At 53.0% G+C, this 8962-nt stretch overlaps 1 long non-coding RNA gene across 2 annotated transcripts; it reads left to right on the top strand.

Annotated features, from left to right (window-relative positions):
• The first annotated feature begins 521 nt into the window (after positions 1-521).
• On the top strand, positions 522-6875 carry LOC128898494 (uncharacterized). 2 transcript variants are annotated; one of them, XR_008462861.1, is made up of 3 exons: positions 522-597; positions 6128-6287; positions 6476-6875. It is a non-coding gene; the product is annotated as an uncharacterized LOC128898494 (long non-coding RNA). The 2 variants fall into 2 exon arrangements; XR_008462862.1 differs by lacking the exon at positions 522-597 and adding an exon at positions 4433-4736.
• The last annotated feature ends 2087 nt before the right edge of the window (positions 6876-8962 follow it).

Genomic DNA, 8962 nt, shown 5'->3' with positions numbered 1-8962 from the left:
ACAATGCATCCCGAGGTTTAGTCCTACGTTAAAGGAAAACCCCCAAATTAAACCCACTGCACTATAATTTCACCTAATGCTGCTGTAATTTCATCCAATTACAGTTTCTGTTGACCCTTTTCAGCTCTTACATCCAGTTTGCTGACAGAGGATGTTGGGTTTGTGGGGTTTGGCAGCGAGAGTTTTCCAAAGAGGAGCTCTAAGGCCAGCTACAAGGTTAGGTTTGGATACTCCTGGGGTCTCACACAGCACGAGTCTCATGATTCCAGCGGTCTGATTTCACAGCTGCGTTTTCTTCTCTCTGCCGAGGTGACAGGATGACCTCACTAATGAAGAGAGAGACCTTATCAGAAGAGGAGAGCCATCCACAGGAGTATTCAGCCAGAGAGCCTTCTGCTGGCTGTGAGGGTAAGGGGTATGCATGTGAAGTGCCTATGGTTGAAACCCCCCAGTCTGCAGCTGAGGCTGTGCTGGGTGGTGCTCGCAGGAGCTGTGTCATGTGAAACCGTCTGATTTTTGGGCTAAGCACAGCTGTAAAGAAGGCTCAGAGACCTGAGCTCTACAGGAACCTTGCACACAACCCACCAAGTGACTTCTGTGAGTATAAGCTGTCCTTGTTCAACATTGAAGTAGTTCAGAGCTGAAGCCAGACCACAGCATAATTCATTTCTGCTGTGATAAACAAGATTGGTCAGGGTGATTGCATTTAATGGGGAACTGGGAATGCACCTTCCCTGCTGATGGAAGCTGTGAATGGGAAAGAAATTCTTATTTCTTTGTCATGCTGGTGTGGTTTTGCTCACGTGTACCCGGACACTATAAATAGAGTTTTGTGCCAGTGTCAGTGAGGCTGCAGGAGCACTCGTTCAGCAGGGACATGGTTTTCATATGCTGACTTAGTGAGGGTGGTGGCCGTCTCCGGAAGCTTTTCATCAGAGGGAAGTTGCTCCTCAGCTTGTCTGCAGGGGAGTGTTTTATAGAATGATAGAACCGTTTGGGTTGGGAAAGGCCTTTCAGATTCTGGAGTCCAACAGCTCACAAACTCTACCAAGTCTCATGGCAAACCCTGTCCTTCAGCACTACAACTCTTCTAAGCAGCTGCAGGGGTGGGGATTCAACCACTTCCCTGGGGAAACTATTCCGGTGTTTGAGAAGCTTTCGGTGAAGAAGTTTCTTTAGTAGCCAACCTGAACATCCTCTGATACAACTTGAGGCCATTTCCTCACATGGGGGGGGGGACAATGAACACCAGAGTGAGACCCCCCCCGATGCTGCGAGACCCCAAAATGTAAGATCCCGGAATTCCACTGAAGACACCGGATGAAGGGGGGGAACACACTGAGACCATCAAAGGGTTTAATTGATGAGAGCAACAGACAGAAGACATTGGTGATTGCCAGTGATAAATGCACTGACTGCAAAGTAATCTCGGGGCTGTCAGTCCTGGGAGACATTCTCGGAGATGCAGAGCTGTGCAACAGCTTTAAGAGAGAAGAGAAAGGCAGCAAAGCTCAGCTGTTTGCTGAAGGTGCAGACCTTACCCAGAAGGCCGTCCCCAGGTCGGGGTGATAAAAAGAACAGGAGGGTAGCCCCTCAGCTGTCTCTGTCTTTCCTTCCGTGATGCCATGTGGGGGTGGGCAAGGATGCAGCAGAGGAGCAGTGAGGGAGGGGCGGGGGCAGCCTCCCACAAAGGCTGCTTGCAGACCTCGGTGCTTGAAATGCCTGAACGTTCTTGGAGGGGAGGGAAAGCCCTGGGGAAGTGGAAGTGTGAGTGTGAGGTGTTCCAGCAGAGGAGAAGCTGTGCTGTTTATCGAGAGATTGCAGAAGGACAGCGATTTGTACGCAGCAAGGCTTTGACGTGACTCCCCCTGGATCTCCAGAATTGAAAAGCACAGCCTGAGCAGACCACACAGGGCTTGAACTGGAAACAGCAATATCAACAGTGTCTCTCTCAGTTAAAACAGTGATTGGCTTTTGTGTGTGCTTGTGGTGTGATGTTTTTACTTCGAATGGAAAAAGCCCTGAAGGGAGCTCAGCTAAGCTCCTCCCCAGGGGCAGGAGCTGCCCCAGACCTGCTGTGTTGGGAGTCTGTTACAGGGGTCTGCTGTTATCTAAAGTGGGCCTGGGGGGTATGAAAGGGGAATTTGGGGGTATCTGAATGGTTCTGAGGGCCTCTGCAGGGGCCCGAAAGAGTTGGGGGGGGGGAGGGATAGGCTCAGGTGTCTCTGTGGAGTTCCAGGTTTTGGGGTCTTGCAGGAGCTGGGGAGTTCTCACTCTGGGTTTTAGTGACCTGCAGCCCTGGGATGGCCCAGCTTCGTCTCCCCCTGCATCTAAAGGTAAGCTGGGTGCACCTCAAGGGCTTCAGAACGTGACAAAGGGGGTCTCGGGACATGTAAACAGGACTGGAGGCACCAAGGCGGTTCTGACCTCACCAAGACACTGGTTGAGCAGTTTGCTTTCTTTTCTGACATTTTTGGGGTGAATCGAAGGGAGTGGGGGGATTCTGGGTGGAGTGATTCTGCCACGTGGGGCAGGGGGCTGCTGCAGCAGAGGAGCAGGTGAGCGAGGGCTGGGGGCACCCCCCTAAAGTGCTGAAAATTCTCGGAGGGGACCGCAGAATCTTTAAACCTGTAAGTACTGGGGGGAGGCGAGGCGGAGCCAAACCTCTGGTTTGCAGCTGGGGAGGGAGGAACGGGAGCGAGTGCTGCGTAAGGCAGCTTTGGAAGCGACCCCCCGCGGCTGCCCACGGCCAGGGAGGTGCTCAGTGCTGCCACCCGGTGTGTAATGGCCGGCAGTGCAGCCGTGCCGCGGCGTGTGCCGCCCCGCGGGAGCTCAGTGCTGCCACCCGGTGTGCAATGGCCGGCAGTGCAGCCGTGCCGCGGCGTGTGCCGCCCCGCGGGAGCTCAGGGCTGCCACCCGGTGTGCAATGGCCGGCAGTGCAGCCGTGCCGCGGCGTGTGCCGCCCCGCGGGAGCTCAGTGCTGCCACCCGGTGTGCAATGGCCGGCAGTGCAGCCGTGCCGCGGCGTGTGCCGCCCCGCGGGACCTCAGGGCTGGCACCCCGTGTGCAATGGCCGGCAGTGCAGCCGTGCCGCGGCGTGTGCCGCCCCGCGGGAGCTCAGGGCTGGCACCCCGTGTGTAATGGCCGGCAGTGCAGCCGTGCCGCGGCGTGTGCCGCCCCGCGGGAGCTCAGGGCTGCAGCCTAACTGCGCTGAATGCTTGAAATGCTTGAAAATTCTTAGGGGAAAAGGGGAGGGCGGAGAGAGTGACTCGAGCGTTGCTATGGATACAGCGCATGCGCCCTAGCCAGGCTCTGGTCGCGCCCCTGTCGTAGCGTCCCGCTCGTCGCTATGGATACCACGCATGCGCCCTAGCCAGGCTCTGTTCGCGCGAGAGTGGTAGCGTCGCGCTCGTCCCTATGGATACCGCGCATGCGCCCTAGCCAGGCTCTGTTCGGCCCCCCCCGTGGTATTGTGCCGCTCGTCGCTGTGGATACAGCGCATGCGCCCTAGCCAGGCGCTGTTCGCGCCCCTGTGGGAGCGTCCCGCTCGTCGCCATGGATACCGCGCATGCGCCGCAGCGGGGCCGGTCCCGCGCAGGCGCGCTCCTGGCCGCCTGTGGCGTGTTTCCTGGCGCGCACGGGGGTGCCGCCGTGTGCGCCTTTAGCACAGGAGCGGTCACGGACAGCCCTCGCCTCGGCTCCTGACGTCCTTCTGTGCCCGGCGTGCCTGTGAGCCGCCAGCCTTCGGCGGGGGATGGGGTCCCGGCGCATCGGGGAGGCTGTAGTGCGGCTTCCGGTCTCGCTGCCCGCCCGGCACTCCCGGGTGTGTTCCTCCCGGCGTCTGGAGGTGAGCTGGGGGCATCCGCACGGCTTTTGGGGGTGCCAGAGGAGGTCTGGGGGCACCTAAAAGGGTCTGGGGATATCTAACGTGCTCGTGGGGTCATCTGAAAGGCTCAAGGGTCGTGTACAGACAGCCGGGCACCTCCGAAGGACCCTTTGGGAGGTCTCTGCAGGCTCCCGTGGGAGCTGGGGGTGTCTCGGGGTGGGTTTGGGTTTGGATTTGGGTTTGTGCTTGTTTGCTAGCTGGCGAGTGGCCTCAGGGCTATGCCGGACATGGAGTTCCTACTTAACAATAGAAATTAGTTTGTGGTTTGGTTGTTGGTATTTGTGTTTTTTCTTCTTGTTGTGCTGCAAAGATTTTGATGGGAATCTCTAGGTATTAAGTACAGCCAGAGCAAGGCTCTGATTGCCCTGGGAATGCAGGGAAAAGCTTTGGGGAATTAGAACAAAATGAGAAACTTTTCAGGTAAAGAAACAAGTGAGCAAGCCGTGGCCTTTGTCGATTCCTGTAGCTTTGATTGCAGAAGCCTCCATCTAAGCACATTTATTGTAGTGTCTTTTGCAGTGACTCAGTGCCATTCCTCTGTGCCACCCAGCCCATAACAGACATGCAGCTGGCAGTGCAAATGCTGCCCAAAAGGCCTTCCTACCTTCAAAACCGGTCCTCTGTCCTTCCCTCATCATGGCTGAGGAGTGCTGGTTCTTCTTAGCTTAGCTTTTTCCCCCCTCATTCCCCCCATTTATCTGCATTTTTTGCCCTTTTTCTTCTTCCAGGCTTATCTTGATCACAACTACTGTGGCCTGCTTTATATGGCAGCAGGTCAGGATAGGGAGCCTGGCAAAATGTGCTGCTGAAGAGAGAGAGGAGAGATGAAGGTAATGCTTGTCTCAGCCCAGGTAAGCATCTGAGGAAGCAGTCCCTGGGAGGGTTGTGGTCATCTCAGTCAGTAGACTCTGCTTTGAAGCATGCAGACAGCATACTTTTCACATCCTGAAAATGATCTAATCTGTAGCTGTTGATTCCTCTGTGAGGCTTTAAGCACTCTCCCTGCTTGCAGCTAAGTCCAACACTTGAGCAACGTTTTACTTCAGATGACGGAGCTCAGAGCCAGTCAGAGCGTGCCTTTTCTGACTAGTGTAGCATTCTGAATCCTCCCCTGTACAATCTTAGGATGTGCTCCCCGTGCTCCTTTCTGCCTTCTACCCAGCTGCCCAAGTCTGGGTGGAAAAAGTCACTCAAGAATATAAACCCCAAAGTTTTAAAAGGCTAGAACCAGGTTATTTGTGCAATTGAAGCTGTCGTGTGTTCTCTTCCCCCCACATCGTCTGGGTGCCGGGAGCGGCGGTGTGATGCTTGTTTGCTAGCTGCCGAGTGCCCTCAGGGCTGTGCCGGACAGGGAGCCTGCTTGTGTGATCTGCCTGGGCACGCTTACGTGATTCCAGCGCTCAGACAGGTGCTGCCTGTTTGAAATCTAAAGTTGGGCCGATGCCGTCCTATCGATGTGATGTCCGCAGTTAGCCAGCAGCTTGGCATGTTTTCCTGAGCTCAGACAGCAGTAAGACTCATCTAGGCTCTGAAACTCAGGTGCTAAGACTGACCTGTGGTAAAAGCTGCGGACAATTTAATTTACGTGTAATTAGGGTTTGGACACAAGGTCGTGGAAGTATCAGAGGGAGGGAGGCTCCAGTTTCAGAAGCCTGTAGTTCACGTTGCAAGGAGGTCGTTCTACAACTGACCACAAGACCCACGGAGTGCAAACCAAATGATTTCCCGAGCTCATCCGAATCCCAGGGCTCATGAAATTCAGGCCTGCCTTACTATAGTTTTGGATCTCTCAAGGGGAGAAGTGAAGGGGAGGAGAATTCTTTAGCTTTCTCTCTATGTTTTTTTTTTCCCTTGATACACTTTGTCTTGCTTGGCTTTGAGTCACAACTGTGACATTCAGTTAGGTGGTGAGTGTGTGCTAGGTGGGATGACACCAAAAGAAGGAAAAAAGAAAAGGAATAATTTGTCATAAAAAAACAATTCCTGTAGGATTTCGAGTTCCTACTTAACAATATAAATTCGTTTGTGGTTTGGTTGGGTGTTGGGTTTTTTTTTTTTTCCTTCTAGTTGTGCTGCAAAGATTTTGATGAAACTTTCTAGGTATTAAATATAGCCAGAGCAAGGCTCTAATTGCCCTGGGAATGCAGGGAAAACCTTTTGGGAATTGGTTCTGCTTTGTTACTCCTAAAGCTATGAACACACACACACAGAGTTTCTAACAGAGTTTCTTTGTGCGTTCCAGGTCTGGTGCGTTCAGACTGGCAGGATCTTCCTGGGCCATCCAATTACAGTTTCTGTTGACACTTTTCAGCTCTTGCATCCAGCTTGCTGACAGAGGATGTTGGTTTGTGGGGCCTGGCAGCGAGAGTTTTCCGAAGAGGAGCTCTAAGGCCAGCTGCAAGGTTAGGTTTGGATTCTCCTGGGGTGCCTGTGCTTGAAACCCCGCAGTCTGCAGCTGAGGCCGTGCAGAGTGGTGCTCGCAGTAGCTCTGTGCAAGTCTGCCGTGGGCTCAGAAGGCTGTGCAGCTGTTAAACCTCTTCTATTCTTCAAGCACAATCTTTCTGAAGTCTTTTATTTGATTTTTCCCCAGGGTCACGTGAAACTGTCTGATTTTGGGCTAAGCAGAGCTGTTCAGAAGGCTCAGAGACCTGAGCTCTCCAGGAACCTTGAACCCAGGCAGCCAGTGCCTTCTGTGAGTACAAGCTGTCCTTGTTCAACAGGGAAATAGCTGAGAGCTGAAGCCAGCCCACACCATAATTCCCTCAGCTTCCTCTTCTGCAGATGAAACAATCCCAGTTCCTTCTGCCACGCCTCCTAAGACTTGTTATCCAGACCCTTCACCAGCTTTGTTGCCCTTCTCTGGACACCCTCTATCACCTCCATGTCCTGGGGAACACCGCTTGTGCCCGGCCGCCCGCCGGCTGGGTTTACCTCTGTTCCCCACCGCTCTTGGGGCCCAGTCATCCATCCTGTTCTGCTATCCAGCAATCCTGTTGAGAAACATAGAGCTGAGAAGAGAAGTAGCAGAGAAGGGAAGTTGAAGCTGCAAGGGTTGCAGTAGACTCAGTTCTTGTGGTATCCTCTCCTCCCAGTCCCTCCCAATCCCTTCTACTCCTATCCCAGTATGGGAGGAGACTGGTAGGGACCAGGAGGCACTGGGAGACATACCTGGACCAAGTGGAGGCATTGCTGGAGCCCTGGGACACAACTGTAAGAGAGACAACTGGAGATGACTACAACCCCTCGGATACCTCCCAGTAACCCCCACTGCCCTCCTGAGACCCCAGTTCCCCCTCAGAGTCCTTCCACAGCCTCCCAATACCTCCCAGTACCTGCCAGTAACCCTGGAGCTGGGGGTGTCTCGATGTGGGTTTGGGTTTGGGTTTGTGCTTGTTTGCTAGCTGGCGAGTGCCCTCAGGGCTGTGCCGGACATGGAGTTCCTACTTAACAATAGAAATTAGTTTGTGGTTTGGTTGTTGGTATTTGTGTTTTTTCTTCTTGTTGTGCTGCAAAGATTTTGATGGGAATCTCTAGGTATTAAGTACAGCCAGAGCAAGGCTCTGATTGCCCTGGGAATGCAGGGAAAAGCTTTGGGGAATTAGAACAAAATGAGAAACTTTTCAGGTAAAGAAACAAGTGAGCAAGCCGTGGCCTTTGTCGATTCCTGTAGCTTTGATTGCAGAAGCCTCCATCTAAGCACATTTATTGTAGTGTCTTTTGCAGTGACTCAGTGCCATTCCTCTGTGCCACCCAGCCCATAACAGACATGCAGCTGGCAGTGCAAATGCTGCCCAAAAGGCCTTCCTACCTTCAAAACCGGTCCTCTGTCCTTCCCTCATCATGGCTGAGGAGTGCTGGTTCTTCTTAGCTTAGCTTTTTCCCCCCTCATTCCCCCCATTTATCTGCATTTTTTGCCCTTTTTCTTCTTCCAGGCTTATCTTGATCACAACTACTGTGGCCTGCTTTATATGGCAGCAGGTCAGGATAGGGAGCCTGGCAAAATGTGCTGCTAAAGAGAGAGAGGAGAGATGAAGGTAATGCTTGTCTCAGCCCAGGTAAGCATCTGAGGAAGCAGTCCCTGGGAGGGTTGTGGTCATCTCAGTCAGTAGACTCTGCTTTGAAGCATGCAGACAGCATACTTTTCACATCCTGAAAATGATCTAATCTGTAGCTGTTGATTCCTCTGTGAGGCTTTAAGCACTCTCCCTGCTTGCAGTTAAGTCCAACACTTGAGCAACGTTTTACTTCAGATGACGAGCTCAGAGCCAGTCAGAGCGTGCCTTTTCTGACTAGTGTAGCATTCTGAATCCTCCCCTGTACAATCTTAGGATGTGCTCCCCGTGCTCCTTTCTGCCTTCTACCCAGCTGCCCAAGTCTGGGTGGAAAAACTCACTCAAGAATATAAACCCCAAAGTTTTAAAAGGCTAGAACCAGGCTATTTGTGCAATTGAAACTGTTGTGTGTGGAGGATGTCCCTGCTCGCTGTAGGGGCTTGGACTAGATGACCTTGGAAGTCCCTTCCAACCCCACCCCTCCTGTGATTCCTTTTGGGGAGCTGCAGAGAGCAATGAGGTCTCCCTTCAGCCTCCTTTTCTCCAGACTAAACAGCCCAGCGCCCTCAGCTGCTCCTCAGCCCTGTTCTCCAGACCCTTCCCCATTACAAACAACATGATTGCTGAGGAGAGGGTGGGAAGCAGTTTGTTGGCTAAAGAAGATGGCAATAGATTGTAGGACTGGGGATATAATCCCATGCTCCTTGTTGAAGTGTTTAAATTGTCCTTTAGTACTAAGTACTACTGAAATAAACTTTAGGTAGCCCATCTGAGCAGGAGAGCTTTTGGTTGAAGCAGAGGGAGCCTGGGTAGTGAAAACGTTTTACAGCTTTCAGGGTAAAAGAAATCTTGACCTCATCATGGAGCTCTTACTGGGAGGTAAGCTGTTTGCTGACAGAGGATGTTGGGTGTGTGGGGCCTGGCAGCGAGAGTTTTCCAAAGAGGAGCTCTAAGGCCAGCTGCAAGGTTAGGTGTGGATTCTCCTGGGGTCTCACACAGCACGAGGCTGAGGATTCCAGCGGTCT

This window comes from Dryobates pubescens, chromosome 24, assembly GCF_014839835.1.
Source record: "Dryobates pubescens isolate bDryPub1 chromosome 24, bDryPub1.pri, whole genome shotgun sequence".
In the NCBI taxonomy this organism is placed as follows: domain Eukaryota; kingdom Metazoa; phylum Chordata; class Aves; order Piciformes; family Picidae; genus Dryobates; species Dryobates pubescens.
This window is presented reverse-complemented; position numbering and strand designations above follow the sequence as displayed.